The sequence below is a fragment of the Pleurodeles waltl genome, unplaced genomic scaffold (assembly GCF_031143425.1).
Source record: "Pleurodeles waltl isolate 20211129_DDA unplaced genomic scaffold, aPleWal1.hap1.20221129 scaffold_80, whole genome shotgun sequence".
Taxonomy (NCBI): Eukaryota; Metazoa; Chordata; class Amphibia; order Caudata; family Salamandridae; genus Pleurodeles; species Pleurodeles waltl.
The window spans coordinates 901,362-924,533 of NW_027150396.1; positions in this window are offsets into that span (position 1 = coordinate 901,362).

Genomic DNA, 23,172 nt, shown 5'->3' on the forward strand with positions numbered 1-23,172 from the left:
CAGGATATGCCCCAAAACACAACGTGGACACATCACAGAAAACAGAGCTGTTTTTTGCAAAGTGCCTACCTGTAGATTTTGGCCTCTAGCTTAGCCGGCACCTAGGGAAACCTACCAAACCTGTGCATTTTTGAAAACTAGAGACGTAGGGGAATCCAAGATGGGGTGACTTGTGGGGCTCTGCCCGGGTTCTGGTACCCAGAATCCTTTGCAAACCTCAAATTTTGGCTAAAAGAAATGCATTTTCCTCACATTTCGGTGACAGAAAGTTCTGGAATCTGAGAGGAGCCACAAATTTCCTTCAACCCAGCGTTCCCCTAAGTCTCCCGATAAAAATTATACCTCACTTGTGTGGGTAGGCCTAGCGCCTGCGACAGGATATGCCCCAAAACACAACGTGGACACATCACAGAAAACAGAGCTGTTTTTTGCAAAGTGCCTACCTGTAGATTTTGGCCTCTAGCTCAGCCGGCACCTAGGGAAACCTACCAAACCTGTGCATTTTTGAAAACTAGAGACCTAGGGGAATCCAAGATGGGGTGACTTGTGGGGCTCTGACCAGGTTCTGTTACCCAGAATCCTTTGCAAATCTCAAATTTTGGCTAAAAAAACGCATTTTCCTCACATTTCGGTGACAGAAAGTTCTGGAATCTGAGAGGAGCCACAAATTTCCTTCCACCCAGCGTTCCCCCAAGTCTCCCGATCAAAATGATACCTCAGTTGTGTGGGTAGGCCTAGCGGCCGCGACACGACACACCCCAAAACACAACGTGGACACATCCCATTTTTTTAAAGAAAACAGAGCTGTTTTTTGCAAAGTGCCTACCTGTAGATTTTGGCCTCTAGCTCAGCCAGCACCTAGGGAAACCTACCAAACCTGTGCATTCTTGAAAACTAGAGACCTAGGGGAATCCAAGATGGGGTGACTTGTGGGGCTCTGACCAGGTTCTGTTACCCAGAATCCTTTGCAAATCTCAAATTTTGGCTAAAAAAACGCATTTTCCTCACATTTCGGTGACAGAAAGTTCTGGAATCTGAGAGGAGCCACAAATTTCCTTCCACCCAGCGTTCCCCTAAGTCTCCCGATAAAAATGATACCTCACTTGTGTGGGTAGGCCTAGCGCCTGCGACAGGATATGCCCCAAAACACAACGTGGACACATCACAGAAAACAGAGCTGTTTTTTGCAAAGTGCCTACCTGTAGATTTTGCCCTCTAGCTCAGCCGGCACCTAGGGAAACCTACCAAACCTGTGCATTTTTTAAAACTAGGGACATAGGGGAATCCAAGATGGGGTGACTTGTGGGGCTCTGACCAGGTTCTGTTATCCAGAATCCTTTGCAAACCTCAAATTTTGGCTAAAAGAAATTCATTTTCCTCACATTTCGGTGACAGAAAGTTCTGGAATCTGAGAGGAGCCACAAATTTCCTTCCACCCAGCGTTCCCCCAAGTCTCCCGATAAAAATGATGCCTCAGTTGTGTGGGTAGGCCTAGCGGCAGCGACAGTGAACGCCCCAAAACACAACGTGGACACATCCCATTTTTTTTAACAAAACAGAGATGTTTTTTGCAAAGTGCCTACCTGTAGATTTTGGCCTCTAGCTCAGCCGGCACCTAGGGAAACCTACCAAACCTGTGCATTATTGAAAACAAGAGACCTAGGGGAATCCAAGATGGGGTGACTTGTGGGGCTCTGCCCAGGTTCTGTTACCCAGAATCCTTTGCAAATCTCAAATTTTGGCTAAAAAAACGCATTTTCCTCACATTTCGGTGACAGAAAGTTCTGGAATCAGAGAGGAGCCACTAATTTCCTTCCACCCAGCGTTCCCCCAAGTCTCCCAATACAAATGATAACTCACTTGTGTGGGTAGGCCTAGTGCCCGCGACAGGATATGCCCCAAAACACAACGTGGACACATCACAGAAAACAGAGCTGTTTTTTGCAAAGTGCCTACCTGTAGATTTTGGCCTCTAGCTCAGCTGGCACCTAGGGAAACCTACCAAACCTGTGCAGTTTTGAAAACTAGGGACCTAGGGGAATCCAAGATGGGGTGACTTGTGGGGCTCTGACCAGGTTCTGTTACCCAGAATCCTTTCCAAACCTCAAATTTTGGCTAAAAGAAATGCATTTTCCTCACATTTCGGTGACAGAAAGTTCTGGAATCTGAGAGGAGCCACAAATTTCCTTCCACCCAGCGTTCCCCCAAGTCTCCCGATAAAAATGATACCTCAGTTGTGTGGGTAGGCCTAGCGGCCGCGACACAAGACGCCCCAAAACACAACGTGGACACATCCCATTTTTTTTAAGAAAACAGAGCTGTTTTTTTCAAAGTGCCTACCTGTAGATTTTGGCCTCTAGCTCAGCCGGCACCTAGGGAAACCTACCAAACCTGTGCATTTTTGAAAACTAGAGACCTAGGGGAATCCAAGATGGGGTGACTTGTGGGGCTCTGACCAGGTTCTGTTACCCAGAATCCTTTGCAAATCTCACATTTTGGCTAAAAAAATGCATTTTCCTCACATTTCGGTGACAGAAAGTTCTGGAATCTGAGAGGAGCCACAAATTTCCTTCCACCCAGCGTTCCCCCAAGTCTCCCGATCAAAATGATACCTCAGTTGTGTTGGTAGGCCTAGCGCCCGCAACAGGATATGCCCCAAAACACAACGTGGACACATCCCATTTTTTTAAAGAAAACAGAGCTGTTTTTTGCAAAGTGCCTACCTGTAGATTTTGGCCTCTAGCTCAGCCGGCACCTAGGGAAACCTACCAAACCTGTGCATTTTTGAAAACTAGAGACCTAGGGGAATCCAAGATGGGGTGACTTGTGGGGCTCTGACCAGGTTCTGTTACCCAGAATCCTTTGCAAATCTCAAATTTTGGCTAAAAAAACGCATTTTCCTCACATTTCGGTGACAGAAAGTTCTGGAATCTGAGAGGAGCCACAAATTTCCTTCCACCCAGCGTTCCCCCAAGTCTCCCGATCAAAATGATACCTCAGTTGTGTGGGTAGGCCTAGCGGCCGCGACACGACACACCCCAAAACACAACGTGGACACATCCCATTTTTTTAAAGAAAACAGAGCTGTTTTTTGCAAAGTGCCTACCTGTAGATTTTGGCCTCTAGCTCAGCCAGCACCTAGGGAAACCTACCAAACCTGTGCATTCTTGAAAACTAGAGACCTAGGGGAATCCAAGATGGGGTGACTTGTGGGGCTCTGACCAGGTTCTGTTACCCAGAATCCTTTGCAAATCTCAAATTTTGGCTAAAAAAACGCATTTTCCTCACATTTCGGTGACAGAAAGTTCTGGAATCTGAGAGGAGCCACAAATTTCCTTCCACCCAGCGTTCCCCTAAGTCTCCCGATAAAAATGATACCTCACTTGTGTGGGTAGGCCTAGCGCCTGCGACAGGATATGCCCCAAAACACAACGTGGACACATCACAGAAAACAGAGCTGTTTTTTGCAAAGTGCCTACCTGTAGATTTTGCCCTCTAGCTCAGCCGGCACCTAGGGAAACCTACCAAACCTGTGCATTTTTTAAAACTAGGGACATAGGGGAATCCAAGATGGGGTGACTTGTGGGGCTCTGACCAGGTTCTGTTATCCAGAATCCTTTGCAAACCTCAAATTTTGGCTAAAAGAAATTCATTTTCCTCACATTTCGGTGACAGAAAGTTCTGGAATCTGAGAGGAGCCACAAATTTCCTTCCACCCAGCGTTCCCCCAAGTCTCCCGATAAAAATGATGCCTCAGTTGTGTGGGTAGGCCTAGCGGCAGCGACAGTGAACGCCCCAAAACACAACGTGGACACATCCCATTTTTTTTAACAAAACAGAGATGTTTTTTGCAAAGTGCCTACCTGTAGATTTTGGCCTCTAGCTCAGCCGGCACCTAGGGAAACCTACCAAACCTGTGCATTATTGAAAACAAGAGACCTAGGGGAATCCAAGATGGGGTGACTTGTGGGGCTCTGCCCAGGTTCTGTTACCCAGAATCCTTTGCAAATCTCAAATTTTGGCTAAAAAAACGCATTTTCCTCACATTTCGGTGACAGAAAGTTCTGGAATCAGAGAGGAGCCACTAATTTCCTTCCACCCAGCGTTCCCCCAAGTCTCCCAATACAAATGATAACTCACTTGTGTGGGTAGGCCTAGTGCCCGCGACAGGATATGCCCCAAAACACAACGTGGACACATCACAGAAAACAGAGCTGTTTTTTGCAAAGTGCCTACCTGTAGATTTTGGCCTCTAGCTCAGCTGGCACCTAGGGAAACCTACCAAACCTGTGCAGTTTTGAAAACTAGGGACCTAGGGGAATCCAAGATGGGGTGACTTGTGGGGCTCTGACCAGGTTCTGTTACCCAGAATCCTTTCCAAACCTCAAATTTTGGCTAAAAGAAATGCATTTTCCTCACATTTCGGTGACAGAAAGTTCTGGAATCTGAGAGGAGCCACAAATTTCCTTCCACCCAGCGTTCCCCCAAGTCTCCCGATAAAAATGATACCTCAGTTGTGTGGGTAGGCCTAGCGGCCGCGACAGAAGACGCCCCAAAACACAACGTGGACACATCCCATTTTTTTTAAGAAAACAGAGCTGTTTTTTTCAAAGTGCCTACCTGTAGATTTTGGCCTCTAGCTCAGCCGGCACCTAGGGAAACCTACCAAACCTGTGCATTTTTGAAAACTAGAGACCTAGGGGAATCCAAGATGGGGTGACTTGTGGGGCTCTGACCAGGTTCTGTTACCCAGAATCCTTTGCAAATCTCACATTTTGGCTAAAAAAATGCATTTTCCTCACATTTCGGTGACAGAAAGTTCTGGAATCTGAGAGGAGCCACAAATTTCCTTCCACCCAGCGTTCCCCCAAGTCTCCCGATCAAAATGATACCTCAGTTGTGTTGGTAGGCCTAGCGCCCGCAACAGGATATGCCCCAAAACACAACGTGGACACATCCCATTTTTTTAAAGAAAACAGAGCTGTTTTTTGCAAAGTGCCTACCTGTAGATTTTGGCCTCTAGCTCAGCCGGCACCTAGGGAAACCTACCAAACCTGTGCATTTTTGAAAACTAGAGACCTAGGGGAATCCAAGATGGGGTGACTTGTGGGGCTCTGCCCGGGTTCTGGTACCCAGAATCCTTTGCAAACCTCAAATTTTGGCTAAAAAAACGCATTTTCCTCACATTTCGGTGACAGAAAGTTCTGGAATCTGAGAGGAGCCACAAATTTCCTTCCACCCAGCGTTCCCCCAAGTCTCCCGATCAAAATGATACCTCAGTTGTGTGGGTAGGCCTAGCGCCCGCAACAGGATATGCCCCAAAACACAACGTGGACACATCCCATTTATTTAAAGAAAACAGAGCTGTTTTTTGCAAAGTGCCTACCTGTAGATTTTGGCCTCTAGCTCAGCCGGCACCTAGGGAAACCTACCAAACCTGTGCATTTTTGAAAACTAGAGACCTAGGGGAATCCAAGATGGTGTGACTTTTGGGGCTCTCACCAGGTTCTGGTGCAAAGAATCCTTTGCAAACCTCAAATTTTGGCTAAAAAAATTCATTTTCCTCACATTTCGGTGACAGAAAGTTGTAGAATCTGAGAGGAGCCACTAATTTCCTTCCACCCAGCGTTCCCCCAAGTCTCCCAATACAAATGATACCTCACTTGTGTGGGTAGGCCTAGCGCCCGCGACAGGATATGCCCCAAAACACAACGTGGACACATCACAGAAAACAGAGCTGTTCTTTGCAAAGTGCCTACCTGTAGATTTTGGCCTCTAGCTCAGCCGGCACCTAGGGAAACCTACCGAACCTGTGCATTTTTGAAAACTAGAGACCTAGGGGAATCCAAGATGGGGTGACTTGTGGGGCTCTGCCCAGGTTCTGGTGCCCAGAATCCTTTGCAAACCTCAAATTTTGGCTAAAAAAATTCATTTTCCTCACATTTCGGTGACAGAAAGTTGTAGAATCTGAGAGGAGCCACAAATTTCCTTCCACCCAGCGTTCCCCCAAGTCTCCCAATACAAATGATACCTCACTTGTGTGGGTAGGCCTAGCGCCCGCGACAGGATATGCCCCAAAACACAACGTGGACACATCACAGAAAACAGAGCTGTTCTTTGCAAAGTGCCTACCTGTAGATTTTGGCCTCTAGCTCAGCCGGCACCTAGGGAAACCTACCAAACCTGTGCATTTTTTAAAACTAGAGACGTAGGGGAATCCAAGATGGGGTGACTTGTGGGGCTCTGCCCATGTTCTGGTACCCAGAATCCTTTGCAAACCTCAAATTTTGGCTAAATAAATGCATTTTCCTCATATTTCGGTGACAGAAAGTTCTAGAATCTGAGAGGAGCCACAAATTTCCTTCGACCCAGCGTTCCCCCACGTCTCCCGATAAAAATGATACCTCACTTGTGTGGGTAGGCCTAGCGCCCGCGACAGGATATGCCCCAAAACACAACGTGGACACATCACAGAAAACAGAGCTGTTTTTTGCAAAGTGCCTACCTGTAGATCTTGGCCTCTGGCTCAGCCGGCACCTAGGGAAACCTACCAAACCTGTGCATTTTTTTAAACTAGAGACCTAGGGGAATCCAAGATGGGGTGACTTGTGGGGCTCAGACCAGGTTCTGCTACCCAGAATCCTTTGCAAACCTCAAATTTTGGCTAAAAGAAATGCATTTTCCTCACATTTCGGTGACAGAAAGTTCTGGAATCTGAGAGGAGCCACAAATTTCCTTGCACCCAGCGTTCCCCCAAGTCTCCCGATCAAAATGATACCTCAGTTGTGTGGGTAGGCCTAGCGCCCGCAACAGGATATGCCCCAAAATACAACGTGGACACATCCCATTTTTTTAAAGAAAACAGAGCTGTTTTTTGCAAAGTGCCTACCTGTAGATTTTGGCCTCTAGCTCAGCCGGCACCTAGGGAAACCTACCAAACCTGTGCATTTTTGAAAACTAGAGACCTAGGGGAATCCAAGATGGGGTGACTTGTGGGGCTCAGCCCAGGTTCTGGTGCACAGAATCCTTTGCAAACCTCAAATTTTGGCTAAAAGAAATGCATTTTCCTCACATTTCGGTGACAGAAAGTTCTGGAATCTGAGAGGAGCCACAAATTTCCTTCCACCCAGCGTTCCCCTAAGTCTCCCGATAAAAATTATACCTCACTTGTGTGGTAGGCCTAGCGCCTGCGACAGGATATGCCCCAAAACACAACGTGGACACATCACAGAAAACAGAGCTGTTTTTTGCAAAGTGCCTACCTGTAGATTTTGGCCTCTAGCTCAGCCGGCACCTAGGGAAACCTACCAAACCTGTGCATTTGTGAAAACTAGAGACCTAGGGGAATCCAAGATGGTGTGACTTGTGGGGCTCTGCCCAGGTTCTGGTGCCCAGAATCCTTTGCAAACCTCAAATTTTGGCTAAAAAAATGCATTTTCCTCACATTTCGGTGACAGAAAGTTGTAGAATCTGAGAGGAGCCACTAATTTCCTTCCACCCAGCGTTCCCCCAAGTCTCCCAATACAAATGATACCTCACTTGTGTGGGTAGGCCTAGTGCCCGCGACAGGTTATGCCCCAAAACACAACGTGGACACATCACAGAAAACAGAGCTGTTTTTTGCAAAGTGCCTACCTGTAGATTTTGGCCTCTAGCTCAGCCGGCACCTAGGGCAACCTACCAAACCTGTGCATTTTTTAAACCTAGAGACCTAGGGAAATCCAAGATGGGGTGACTTGTGGGGCTCTGCCCAGCTTCTGGTACCCAGAATCCTTTGCAAACCTCAAATTTTGGCTAAAAAAATGCATTTTCCCCACATTTCGGTGACAGAAAGTTCTAGAATCTGAGAGGAGCCACAAATTTCCTTCCACCCAGCGTTCCCCCAAGTCTCCCGATACAAATGATACCTCACTTGTGTGGGTAGGCCTAGCGCCTACGACTGGATATGCCCCAAAACACAACGTGGACACATCACAGAAAACAGAGCTGTTTTTTGCAAAGTGCCTACCTGTAGATTTTGGCCTCTAGCTCAGCTGGCACCTAGGGAAACCTACCAAACCTGTGCAGTTTTGAAAACTAGGGACCTAGGGGAATCCAAGATGGGGTGACTTGTGGGGCTCTGACCAGGTTCTGTTACCCAGAATCCTTTGCAAACCTCAAATTTTGGCTAAAAGAAATGCATTTTCCTCACATTTCGGTGACAGAAAGTTCTGGAATCTGAGAGGAGCCACAAATTTCCTTCCACCCAGCGTTCCCCTAAGTCTCCCGATAAAAATTATACCTCACTTGTGTGGTAGGCCTAGCGCCTGCGACAGGATATGCCCCAAAACACAACGTGGACACATCACAGAAAACAGAGCTGTTTTTTGCAAAGTGCCTACCTGTAGATTTTGGCCTCTAGCTCAGCCGGCACCTAGGGAAACCTACCAAACCTGTGCATTTGTGAAAACTAGAGACCTAGGGGAATCCAAGATGGTGTGACTTGTGGGGCTCTGCCCAGGTTCTGGTGCCCAGAATCCTTTGCAAACCTCAAATTTTGGCTAAAAAAATGCATTTTCCTCACATTTCGGTGACAGAAAGTTGTAGAATCTGAGAGGAGCAACTAATTTCCTTCCACCCAGCGTTCCCCCAAGTCTCCCAATACAAATGATACCTCACTTGTGTGGGTAGGCCTAGTGCCCGCGACAGGTTATGCCCCAAAACACAACGTGGACACATCACAGAAAACAGAGCTGTTTTTTGCAAAGTGCCTACCTGTAGATTTTGGCCTCTAGCTCAGCCGGCACCTAGGGCAACCTACCAAACCTGTGCATTTTTTAAACCTAGAGACCTAGGGAAATCCAAGATGGGGTGACTTGTGGGGCTCTGCCCAGCTTCTGGTACCCAGAATCCTTTGCAAACCTCAAATTTTGGCTAAAAAAATGCATTTTCCCCACATTTCGGTGACAGAAAGTTCTAGAATCTGAGAGGAGCCACAAATTTCCTTCCACCCAGCGTTCCCCCAAGTCTCCCGATACAAATGATACCTCACTTGTGTGGTTAGGCCTAGCGCCTACGACTGGATATGCCCCAAAACACAACGTGGACACATCACAGAAAACAGAGCTGTTTTTTGCAAAGTGCCTACCTGTAGATTTTGGCCTCTAGCTCAGCTGGCACCTAGGGAAACCTACCAAACCTGTGCAGTTTTGAAAACTAGGGACCTAGGGGAATCCAAGATGGGGTGACTTGTGGGGCTCTGACCAGGTTCTGTTACCCAGAATCCTTTGCAAACCTCAAATTTTGGCTAAAAGAAATGCATTTTCCTCACATTTCGGTGACAGAAAGTTCTGGAATCTGAGAGGAGCCACAAATTTCCTTCCACCCAGCGTTCCCCCAAGTCTCCCGATAAAAATGATACCTCAGTTGTGTGGGTAGGCCTAGCGGCCGCGACATGAGACGCCCCAAAACACAACGTGGACACATCCCATTTTTTTTAAGAAAACAGAGCTGTTTTTTTCAAAGTGCCTACCTGTAGATTTTGGCCTCTAGCTCAGCCGGCACCTAGGGAAACCTACCAAACCTGTGCATTTTTGAAAACTAGAGACCTAGGGGAATCCAAGATGGGGTGACTTGTGGGGCTCTGACTAGGTTCTGTTACCCAGAATCCTTTGCAAATCTCAAATTTTGGCTAAAAAAACGCAATTTCCTCACATTTCGGTGACAGAAAGTTCTGGAATCTGAGAGGAGCCACAAATTTCCTTCCACCCAGCGTTCCCCCAAGTCTCCCGATCAAAATGATACCTCAGTTGTGTGGGTAGGCCTAGCGCCCGCAACAGGATATGCCCCAAAACACAACGTGGACACATCCCATTTTTTTAAAGAAAACAGAGCTGTTTTTTGCAAAGTGCCTACCTGTAGATTTTGGCCTCTAGCTCAGCCGGCACCTAGGGAAACCTACCAAACCTGTGCATTTTTGAAAACTAAAGACCTAAGGGAATTCAAGATGGGGTGGCTTGTGGGGCTCTGCCCAGGTTCTGGTGCACAGAATCCTTTGCAAACCTCAAATTTTGGCTAAAAAAATGCATTTTCCTCACATTTCGGTGACAGAAAGTTGTAGAATCTGAGAGGAGCCACTAATTTCCTTCCACCCAGCATTCCCCCAAGTCTCCCGATACAAATGATACCTCACTTGTGTGGGTAGGCCTAGCGCCTGCGACTGGATATGCCCCAAAACACAACGTGGACACATCACAGAAAACAGAGCTGTTTTTTGCAAACTGCCTACCTGTAGATCTTGGCCTCTGGCTCAGCCGGCACCTAGGGAAACCTACCAAACCTGTGCATTTTTTAAAACTAGAGACCTAGGGGAATCCAAGATGGGGTGACTTGTGGGGCTCTGACCAGGTTCTGTTACCCAGAATCCTTTGCAAACCTCAAATTTTGGCTAAAAGAAATGCATTTTCCTCACATTTCGGTGACAGAAAGTTCTGGAATCTGAAAGGAGCCACAAATTTCCTTCCACCCAGCGTTCCCCCAAGTCTCCCGATAAAAATGATACCTCAGTAGTGTGGGTAGGCCTAGCGACCGCGACAGGTGACACCCCAAAACACAACGTGGACACATCCCATTTTTTTTAAGAAAACAGAGCTGTTTTTTGCAAAGTGCCTACCTGTAGATTTTGGCCTCTAGCTCAGCCGGCACCTAGGGAAACCTACCAAACCTGTGCATTTTTGAAAACTAGAGACCTAGGGGAATCCAAGATGGGGTGACTTGTGGGGCTCTGCCCAGGTTCTGGTGCCCAGAATCCTTTGCAAACCTCAAATTTTGGCTAAAAAAATGCATTTTCCTCACATTTTGGTGACAGAAAGTTGTAGAATCTGAGAGGAGCCACAAATTTCCTTCCACCCAGCGTTCCCCCACGTCTCCCTATACAAATGATACCTCACTTGTGTGGGTAGGCCTAGCGCCCGCGACAGGATATGCCCCAAAACACAACGTGGACACATCACAGAAAACAGAGCTGTTTTTTGCAAAGTGCCTACCTGTAGATTTTGGCCTCTAGCTCAGCCGGCACCTAGGGAAACCTACCAAACCTGTGCATTTTTTATAACTAGAGACCTAGGGGAATCCAAGATGGGGTGACTTCTGGGGCTCTGCCCATGTTCTGGTACCCAGAATCTTTTGCAATCCTCAAATTTTGGCAAAAAAAATGCATTTTCCTCATATTTCGGTGACAGAAAGTTCTAGAATCTGAGAGGAGCCACAAATTTCCTTCCACCCAGCGTTCCCCCATGTCTCCCGATAAAAATGATACCTCACTTGTGTTTGTAGGCCTAGCGCCCGCGACAGGATATGCCCCAAAACACAACGTGGACACATCACAGAAAACAGAGCTGTTTTTTGCAAAGTGCCTACCTGTAGATTTTGGCCTCTAGCTCAGCCGGCACCTAGGGAAACCTACCACACCTGTACATTTTTGAAAACTAGAGTCCTAGGGGAATCCAAGATGGGGTGACTTGTGGGGCTCTGACCAGGTTCTGTTACCCAGAATCCTTTGCAAACCTCAAATTTTGGCTAAAAGAAATGCATTTTTCTCACATTTCTGTGACAGAAAATTCTGGAATCTGAGAGGAGCCACAAATGTCCTTCCACCCAGCGTTCCCCCAAGTCTCCCGATAAAAATGATACCTCAGTTGTGTGGGTAGGCCTAGCGGCCGCGACAGTACTCACGCCAAAACACAACGTGGACACATCCCATTTTTTTAAAGAAAACAGAGCTGTTTTTTGCAAAGTGCCTACCTGTAGATTTTGGCTTCTAGCTCAGCCGGCACCTAGGGAAACCTACCAAACCTGTGCATTTTTTAAAACTAGAGACCTAGGGGAATCCAAGATGGGGTGACTTGTGGGGCTCTGACCAGCTTCTGTTACCCAGAATCCTTGGCAAACCTCAAATTTTGGCTTAAAGAAATGCATTTTCCTCACATTTCGGTGACAGAAAGTTCTGGAATCTGAGAGGAGCCACAAATTTCCTTCCACCCAGCGTTCCCCCAAGTCTCCCGATAAAAATGATACCTCAGTTGTGTGGGTAGGCCTAGCGGCCGCGACAGGACACACCCCAAACCACAACATGGACACATCCCATTTTTTTAAAGAAAACAGAGCTGTTTTTTGCAAAATGCCTACCTGTAGAATTTGACCTCTAGCTCAGCCGGCACCTAGGGAAACCTACCAAACCTGTGCATTTTTGAAAACTAGAGACCTAGGGGAATCCAAGATGGGGTGACTTGTGGGGCTCTGCCCAGGTTCTGGTACGCAGAATCCTTTGCAAACCTCAAATTCTGGCTAAAAAAATGCATTTTCCTCATATTTCGGTGACAGAAAGTTCTAGAATATGACAGGAGCCACAAATTTCCTTCCACCTAGCGTTCCCCCAAGTCTCCCGATAAAAATGATACCTCACTTGTGTGGGTAGGCCTAGCGCCTGTGACAGGATATGCCCCAAAACACAACGTGCACACATCACAGAAAACAGAGCTGTTTTTTGCAAAGTGCCTACCTGTAGATTTTGGCCTCTAGCTTAGCCGGCGCCTAGGGAAACCTACCAAACCTGTGCATTTTTGAAAACTAGAGACCTAGGGGAATCCAAGATGGGGTGACTTGTGGGGCTCTGCCCAGGTTCTGGTGCTCAGAATCCTTTGCAAACCTCAAATTTTGGCTAAAAAAATGCATTTTCCTCACATTTCGGTGACAGTAAGTTGTAGAATCTGAGAGGAGCCACAAATTTCCTTCCACCCAGCGTTCCCCCAAGTCTCCCAATACAAATGATACCTCACTTGTGTGGGTAGGCCTAGCGCCTGCGACAGGATATGCCCCAAAACACAACGTGGACACATCACAGAAAACAGAGCTGTTTTTTGCAAAGTGCCTACCTGTAGATTTTGGCCTCTAGCTCAGCCGGCACCTAGGGAAACCTACCAAACCTGTGCATTTTTTATAACTAGAGACCTAGGGGAATCCAAGATGGGATGACTTGTGGGGCTCTGCCCATGTTCTGGTACCCAGAATCCTTTGCAAACCTCAGATTTTGGCAAAAAAATGCATTTTCCTCATATTTCGGTGACAGAAAGTTCTAGAATCTGAGAGGAGCCACAAATTTCCTTCCACCCAGCGTTCCCCCACGTCTCCCGATAAAAATGATACCTCACTTGTGTGGGTAGGCCTAGCGCCCGCGACAGGGTATGCCCCAAAACACAACGTGGACACATCACAGAAAACAGAGCTGTTTTTTGCAAAGTGCCTACCTGTAGATTTTGGCCTCTAGCTCAGCGGGCACCTAGGGAAACCTACCACACCTGTACATTTTTGAAAACTAGAGTCCTAGGGGAATCCAAGATGGGGTGACTTGTGGGGCTCTGACCAGGTTCTGTTACCCAGAATCCTTTGCAAACCTCAAATTTTGGCTAAAAGAAATGCATTTTCCTCACATTTCTGTGACAGAAAATTCTGGAATCTGAGAGGAGCCACAAATTTCCTTCCACCCAGCGTTCCCCCAAGTCTCCCGATAAAAATGATACCTCAGTTGTGTGGGTAGGCCTAGCGGCCGCGACAGGACACACCCCAAAACACAACGTGGACACATCCCATTTTTTAAAAGAAAACAGAGCTGTTTTTTGCAAAATGCCTACCTGTAGAATTTGACATCTAGCTCAGCCGGCACCTAGGGAAACCTACCAAACCTGTGCATTTTTGAAAACTAGAGACCTAGGGGAATCCAAGATGGGGTGACTTGTGGGGCTCTGCCCAGGTTCTGGTACCCAGAATCCTTTGCAAACCTCAAATTCTGGCTAAAAAAATGCATTTTCCTCATATTTCGGTGACAGAAAGTTCTAGAATCTGAGAGGAGCCACAAATTTCCTTCCACCCAGCGTTCCCCCAAGTCTCCCGATAAAAATGATACCTCACTTGTGTGGGTAGGCCTAGCGCCTGTGACAGGATATGCCCCAAAACACAACGTGGACACATCACAGAAAACAGAGCTGTTTTTTGCAAAGTGCCTACCTGTAGATTTTGGCCTCTAGCTTAGCCGGCACCTAGGGAAACCTACCAAACCTGTGCATTTTTTAACACTAGAGACCTAGGGGAATCCAAGATGGGGTGACTTGTGGGGCTCTGCCCAGGTTCTGGTGCTCAGAATCCTTTGCAAACCTCAAATTTTGGCTAAAAAAATGCATTTTCCTCACATTTCGGTGACAGAAAGTTGTAGAATCTGAGAGGAGCCACAAATTTCCTTCCACCCAGCGTTCCCCCAAGTCTCCCAATACAAATGATACCTCACTTGTGTGGGTAGGCCTAGCGCCCGCGACAAGATATGCCCCAAAACACAACGTGGACACATCACAGAAAACAGAGCTGTTTTTTGCAAAGTGCCTACCTGTAGATTTTGGCCTCTAGCTCAGCCGGCACCTAGGGAAACCTACCAAACCTGTGCATTTTTGAAAACTAGAGACCTAGGGGAATCCAAGATGGGGTGACTTGTGGGGCTCTGCCCAGGTTCTGGTACCCAGAATCCTTTCCAAACCTCAAATTTTGGCTAAAAGAAATGCATTTTCCTCACATTTTGGGGACAGAAAGTTCTGGAATCTGAGAGGAGCCACAAATTTCCTTCAACCCAGCGTTCCCCTAAGTCTCCCGATAAAAATTATACCTCACTTGTGTGGGTAGGCCTAGCGCCTGCGACAGGATATGCCCCAAAACACAACGTGGACACATCACAGAAAACAGAGCTGTTTTTTGCAAAGTGCCTACCTGTAGATTTTGGCCTCTAGCTGAGCCGGCACATAGGGAAACCTACCAAACCTGTGCATTTTTTAAAACTAGAGACCTAGGGGAATCCAAGATGGGGTGACTTGTGGGGCTCTGACCAGGTTCTGTTACCCAGAATCCTTTGCAAATCTCAAATTTTGTCTAAAAAAACGCATTTTCCTCACATTTCGGTGACAGAAAGTTCTGGAATCTGAGAGGAGCCACTAATTTCCTTCCACCCAGCGTTCCCCCAAGTCTCCCGATCAAAATGATACCTCAGTTGTGTGGGTAGGCCTAGCGGCCGCGACAGGACGCACCCAAAAACACAACATGGACACATCCCATTTTTTTAAAGAAAACAGAGCTGTTTTTTGCAAAGTGCCTACCTGTAGATTTTGGCATCTAGCTCAGCCAGCACCTAGGGAAACCTACCAAACCTGTGCATTCTTGAAAACTAGAGACCTAGGGGAATCCAAGATGGGGTGACTTGTGGGGCTCTGACCAGGTTCTGTTACCCAGAATCCTTTGCAAATCTCAAATTTTGGCTAAAAAAACGCATTTTCCTCACATTTCGGTGACAGAAAGTTCTGGAATCTGAGAGGAGCCACAAATTTCCTTCCACCCAGCGTTCCCCTAAGTCTCCCGATAAAAATGATACCTCACTTGAGTGGGTAGGCCTAGCGCCTGCGACAGGATATGCCCCAAAACACAACGTGGACACATCACAGAAAACAGAGCTGTTTTTTGCAAAGTGCCTACCTGTAGATTTTGGCCTCTAGCTCAGCTGGCACCTAGGGAAACCTACCAAACCTGTGCAGTTTTGAAAACTAGGGACCTAGGGGAATCCAAGATGGGGTGACTTGTGGGGCTCTGACCAGGTTCTGTTACCCAGAATCCTTTGCAATCCTCAAATTTTGGCTAAAAGAAATGCATTTTCCTCACATTTCGGTGACAGAAAGTTCTGGAATCTGAGAGGAGCCACAAATTTCCTTCCACCCAGCGTTCCCCCAAGTCTCCCGATAAAAATGATACCTCAGTTGTGTGGGTAGGCCTAGCGGCCGCGACAGGACACTCCCCAAACCACAACATGGACACATCCCATTTTTTTAAAGAAAACAGAGCTGTTTTTTGCAAAATGCCTACCTGTAGAATTTGACCTCTAGCTCAGCCGGCACCTAGGGAAACCTACCAAACCTGTGCATTTTTGAAAACTAGAGACCTAGGGGAATCCAAGATGGGGTGACTTGTGGGGCTCTGCCCAGGTTCTGGTACGCAGAATCCTTTGCAAACCTCAAATTCTGGCTAAAAAAATGCATTTTCCTCATATTTCGGTGACAGAAAGTTCTAGAATATGACAGGAGCCACAAATTTCCTTCCACCTAGCGTTCCCCCAAGTCTCCCGATAAAAATGATACCTCACTTGTGTGGGTAGGCCTAGCGCCTGTGACAGGATATGCCCCAAAACACAACGTGGACACATCACAGAAAACAGAGCTGTTTTTTGCAAAGTGCCTACCTGTAGATTTTGGCCTCTAGCTTAGCCGGCGCCTAGGGAAACCTACCAAACCTGTGCATTTTTGAAAACTAGAGACCTAGGGGAATCCAAGATGGGGTGACTTGTGGGGCTCTGCCCAGGTTCTGGTGCTCAGAATCCTTTGCAAACCTCAAATTTTGGCTAAAAAAATGCATTTTCCTCACATTTCGGTGACAGAAAGTTGTAGAATCTGAGAGGAGCCACAAATTTCCTTCCACCCAGCGTTCCCCCAAGTCTCCCAATACAAATGATACCTCACTTGTGTGGGTAGGCCTAGCGCCTGCAACAGGATATGCCCCAAAACACAACGTGGACACATCACAGAAAACAGAGCTGTTTTTTGCAAAGTGCCTACCTGTAGATTTTGCCCTCTAGCTCAGCCGGCACCTAGGGAAACCTACCAAACCTGTGCATTTTTTATAACTAGAGACCTAGGGGAATCCAAGATGGGATGACTTGTGGGGCTCTGCCCATGTTCTGGTACCCAGAATCCTTTGCAAACCTCAGATTTTGGCAAAAAAAATGCATTTTCCTCATATTTCGGTGACAGAAAGTTCTAGAATCTGAGAGGAGCCACAAATTTCCTTCCACCCAGCGTTCCCCCACGTCTCCCGATAAAAATGATACCTCACTTGTGTGGGTAGGCCTAGCGCCCGCGACAGGGTATGCCCCAAAACACAACGTGGACACATCACAGAAAACAGAGCTGTTTTTTGCAAAGTGCCTACCTGTAGATTTTGGCCTCTAGCTCAGCGGGCACCTAGGGAAACCTACCACACCTGTACATTTTTGAAAACTAGAGTCCTAGGGGAATCCAAGATGGGGTGACTTGTGGGGCTCTGACCAGGTTCTGTTACCCAGAATCCTTTGCAAACCTCAAATTTTGGCTAAAAGAAATGCATTTTCCTCACATTTCTGTGACAGAAAATTCTGGAATCTGAGAGGAGCCACAAATTTCCTTCCACCCAGCGTTCCCCCAAGTCTCCCGATAAAAATGATACCTCAGTTGTGTGGGTAGGCCTAGCGGACGCGACAGAACACACCCCAAAACACAACGTGGACACATCCCATTTTTTTTAAGAAAACAGAGCTGTTTTTTTCAAAGTGCCTACCTGTAGATTTTGGCCTCTAGCTCAGCCGGCACCTAGGGAAACCTACCAAACCTGTGTATTTTTGAAAACTAGAGACCTAGGGGAATCCAAGATGGGGTGACTTGTGGGGCTCTGCCCAGGTTCTGGTACCCAGAATCCTTTGCAAACCTCAAATTTTGGCTAAAAGAAATGCATTTTCCTCACATTTCGGTGACAGAAAGTTCTGGAATCTGAGAGGAGCCACAAATTTCCTTCCACCCAGCGTTCCCCCAAGTCTCCCGATAAAAATGATACCTCACTTGTGTGGGTAGGCCTAGCGCCTGTGACAGGATATGCCCCAAAACACAACGTGGACACATCACAGAAAACAGAGCTGTTTTTTGCAAAGTGCCTACCTGTAGATTTTGGCCTCTAGCTTAGCCGGCACCTAGGGAAACCTACCAAACCTGTGCATTTTTGAAAACTAGAGACCTAGGGGAATCCAAGATGGGGTCACTTGTGGGGCTCTGCCCGGGTTCTGGTACCCAGAATCCTTTGCAAACCTCAAATTTTGGCTAAAAGAAATGCATTTTCCTCACATTTCGGTGACAGAAAGTTCTGGAATCTGAGAGGAGCCACAAATTTCCTTCAACCCAGCGTTCCCCTAAGTCTCCCGATAAAAATTATACCTCACTTGTGTGGGTAGGCCTAGCGCCTGCGACAGGATATGCCCCAAAACACAACGTGGACACATCACAGAAAACAGAGCTGTTTTTTGCAAAGTGCCTACCTGTAGATTTTGGCCTCTAGCTCAGCCGGCACCTAGGGAAACCTACCAAACCTGTGCAGTTTTGAAAACTAGAGACCTAGGGGAATCCAAGATGGGGTGACTTGTGGGGCTCTGACCAGGTTCTGTTACCCAGAATCCTTTGCAAATCTCAAATTTTGGCTAAAAAAATGCATTTTCCTCACATTTCGGTGACAGAAAGTTCTGGAATCTGAGAGGAGCCACAAATTTTTTCCACCCAGCGTTCCCCCAAGTCTCCCGATCAAAATGATACCTCAGTTGTGTGGGTAGGCCTAGCGGCCGCGACAGGACTCACCCCAAAACACAACGTGGACACATCCCATTTTTTTAAAGAAAACAGAGCTGTTTTTTGCAAAGTGCCTACCTGTAGATTTTGGCCTCTAGCTCAGCCAGCACCTAGGGAAACCTACCAAACCTGTGCATTCTTGAAAACTAGAGACCTAGGGGAATCCAAGATGGGGTGACTTGTGGGGCTCTGACCAGGTTCTCTTACCCAGAATCCTTTGCAAATCTCAAATTTTGGCTAAAAAAACGCATTTTCCTCACATTTCGGTGACAGAAAGTTCTAGAATATGACAGGAGCCACAAATTTCCTTCCACCTAGCGTTCCCCCAAGTCTCCCGATAAAAATGATACCTCACTTGTGTGGGTAGGCCTAGCGCCTGTGACAGGATATGCCCCAAAACACAACGTGGACACATCACAGAAAACAGAGCTGTTTTTTGCAAAGTGCCTACCTGTAGATTTTGGCCTCTAGCTTAGCCGGCGCCTAGGGAAACCTACCAAACCTGTGCATTTTTGAAAACTAGAGACCTAGGGGAATCCAAGATGGGATGACTTGTGGGGCTCTGCCCATGTTCTGGTACCCAGAATCCTTTGCAAACCTCAGATTTTGGCAAAAAAAATGCATTTTCCTCATATTTCGGTGACAGAAAGTTCTAGAATCTGAGAGGAGCCACAAATTTCCTTCCACCCAGCGTTCCCCCACGTCTCCCGATAAAAATGATACCTCACTTGTGTGGGTAGGCCTAGCGCCCGCGACAGGGTATGCCCCAAAACACAACGTGGACACATCACAGAAAACAGAGCTGTTTTTTGCAAAGTGCCTACCTGTAGATTTTGGCCTCTAGCTCAGCGGGCACCTAGGGAAACCTACCACACCTGTACATTTTTGAAAACTAGAGTCCTAGGGGAATCCAAGATGGGGTGACTTGTGGGGCTCTGACCAGGTTCTGTTACCCAGAATCCTTTGCAAACCTCAAATTTTGGCTAAAAGAAATGCATTTTCCTCACATTTCTGTGACAGAAAATTCTGGAATCTGAGAGGAGCCACAAATTTCCTTCCACCCAGCGTTCCCCCAAGTCTCCCGATAAAAATGATACCTCAGTTGTGTGGGTAGGCCTAGCGGCCGCGACAGAACACACCCCAAAACACAACGTGGACACATCCCATTTTTTTTAAGAAAACAGAGCTGTTTTTTTCAAAGTGCCTACCTGTAGATTTTGGCCTCTAGCTCAGCCGGCACCTAGGGAAACCTACCAAACCTGTGTATTTTTGAAAACTAGAGACCTAGGGGAATCCAAGATGGGGTGACTTGTGGGGCTCTGCCCAGGTTCTGGTACCCAGAATCCTTTGCAAACCTCAAATTCTGGCTAAAAAAATGCATTTTCCTCATATTTCGGTGACAGAAAGTTCTAGAATCTGAGAGGAGCCACAAATTTCCTTCCACCCAGCGTTCCCCCAAGTCTCCCGATAAAAATGATACCTCACTTGTGTGGGTAGGCCTAGCGCCTGTGACAGGATATGCCCCAAAACACAACGTGGACACATCACAGAAAACAGAGCTGTTTTTTGCAAAGTGCCTACCTGTAGATTTTGGCCTCTAGCTTAGCCGGCACCTAGGGAAACCTACCAAACCTGTGCATTTTTGAAAACTAGAGACCTATGGGAATCCAAGATGGGGTGACTTGTGGGGCTCTGCCCGGGTTTGGTACCCAGAATCCTTTGCAAACCTCAAATTTTGGCTAAAAGAAATGCATTTTCCTCACATTTCGGTGACAGAAAGTTCTGGAATCTGAGAGGAGCCACAAATTTCCTTCAACCCAGCGTTCCCCTAAGTCTCCCGATAAAAATTATACCTCACTTGTGTGGGTAGGCCTAGCGCCTGCGACAGGATATGCCCCAAAACACAACGTGGACACATCACAGAAAACAGAGCTGTTTTTTGCAAAGTGCCTACCTGTAGATTTTGGCCTCTAGCTCAGCCGGCACCTAGGGAAACCTACCAAACCTGTGCAGTTTTGAAAACTAGAGACCTAGGGGAATCCAAGATGGGGTGACTTGTGGGGCTCTGACCAGGTTCTGTTACCCAGAATCCTTTGCAAATCTCAAATTTTGGCTAAAAAAACGCATTTTCCTCACATTTCGGTGACAGAAAGTTCTGGAATCTGAGAGGAGCCACAAATTTTTTCCACCCAGCGTTCCCCCAAGTCTCCCGATCAAAATGATACCTCAGTTGTGTGGGTAGGCCTAGCGGCCGCGACACGACTCACCCCAAAACACAACGTGGACACATCCCATTTTTTTAAAGAAAACAGAGCTGTTTTTTGCAAAGTGCCTACCTGTAGATTTTGGCCTCTAGCTCAGCCAGCACCTAGGGAAACCTACCAAACCTGTGCATTCTTGAAAACTAGAGACCTAGGGGAATCCAAGATGGGGTGACTTGTGGGGCTCTGACCAGGTTCTCTTACCCAGAATCCTTTGCAAATCTCAAATTTTGGCTAAAAAAACGCATTTTCCTCACATTTCGGTGACAGAAAGTTCTGGAATCTGAGAGGAGCCACAAATTTCTTTCCACCCAGCGTTCCCCTAAGTCTCCCGATAAAAATGATACCTCACTTGTGTGGGTAGGCTTAGCGCCTGCGACAGGATATGCCCCAAAACACAACGTGGACACATCACAGAAAACAGAGCTGTTTTTTGCAAAGTGCCTACCTGTAGATTTTGGCCTCTAGCTCAGCCGGCAGCTAGGGAAACCTACCAAACCTGTGCATTTTTAAAATCTAGAGACCTAGGGGAATCCAAGATGGGGTGACTTGTGGGGCTCTGCCCAGGTTCTGGTACCCAGAATCCTTTGCAAACCTCAAATTTTGGCTAAAAGAAATTCATTTTCCTCACATTTCGGTGACAGAAAGTTCTGGAATCTGAGAGGAGCCACAAATTTCCTTCCACCCAGCGTTCCCCCAAGTCTCCCGATAAAAATGATACCTCAGTTGTGTGGGTAGGCCTACCGGCAGCGACAGAAGACGCCCCAAAACACAACGTGGACACATCCCATTTTTTTTAACAAAACAGAGATGTTTTTTGCAAAGTGCCTACCTGTAGATTTTGGCCTCTAGCTCAGCCGGCACCTAGGGAAACCTACCAAACCTGTGCATTATTGAAAACAAGAGACCTAGGGGAATCCAAGATGGGGTGACTTGTGGGGCTCAGCCCAGGTTCTGCTACCCAGAATCCTTTGCAAATCTCAAATTTTGGCTAAAAAAACGCATTTTCCTCACATTTCGGTGACTGAAAGTTCTGGAATCTGAGAGGAGCCACAAATTTCCTTCCACCCAGCGTTCCCCTAAGTCTCCCGATAAAAATGATACCTCACTTGTGTGGGTAGGCCTAGCGCCTGCGACAGGATATGCCCCAAAACACAACGTGGACACATCACAGAAAACAGAGCTGTTTTTTGCAAAGTGCCTACCTGTAGATTTTGGCCTCTAGCTCAGCCGGCACCTAGGGAAACCTACCAAACCTGTGCATTTTTGAAAACTAGAGACCTAGGGGAATCCAAGATGGTGTGACTTGTGGGGCTCTGCCCAGGTTCTGGTGCCCAGAATCCTTTGCAAACCTCAAATTTTGGCTAAAAAAATGCATTTTCCTCACATTTCGGTGACGGAAAGTTGTAGAATCTGAGAGGAGCCACTAATTTCCTTCCACCCAGCGTTCCCCCAAGTCTCCCAATACAAATGATACCTCACTTGTGTGGGTAGGCCTAGTGCCCGCGACAGGATATGCCCCAAAACACAACGTGGACACATCACAGAAAACAGAGCTGTTTTTTGCAAAGTGCCTACCTGTAGATTTTGGCCTCTAGCTCAGCCGGCACCTAGGGCAACCTACCAAACCTGTGCATTTTTGAAACCTAGAGACCTAGGGAAATCCAAGATGGGGTGACTTGTGGGGCTCTGCCCAGCTTCTGGTACCCAGAATCCTTTGCAAACCTCAAATTTTGGCTAAAAAAATGCATTTTCCCCACATTTCGGTGACAGAAAGTTCTAGAATCTGAGAGGAGCCACAAATTTCCTTCCACCCAGCGTTCCCCCAAGTCTCCCGATACAAATGATACCTCACTTGTGTGGGTAGGCCTAGCGCCTACGACTGGATATGCCCCAAAACACAACGTGGACACATCACAGAAAACAGAGCTGTTTTTTGCAAAGTGCCTACCAGTAGATTTTGGCCTCTAGCTCAGCTGGCACCTAGGGAAACCTACCAAACCTGTGCAGTTTTGAAAACTAGGGACTTAGGGGAATCCAAGATGGGGTGACTTGTGGGGCTCTGACCAGGTTCTGTTACCCAGAATCCTTTGCAAACCTCAAATTTTGGCTAAAAGAAATGCATTTTCCTCACATTTCGGTGACAGAAAGTTCTGGAATCTGAGAGGAGCCACAAATTTCCTTCCACCCAGCGTTCCCCCAAGTCTCCCGATAAAAATGATACCTCAGTTGTGTGGGTAGGCCTAGCGGCCGCGACAGGGGACGCCCCAAAACACAACGTGGACACATCCCATTTTTTTTAAGAAAACAGAGCTGTTTTTTTCAAAGTGCCTACCTGTAGATTTTGGCCTCTAGCTCAGCCGGCACCTTCGGAAACCTACCAAACCTGTGCATTTTTGAAAACTAGAGACCTAGGGGAATCCAAGATG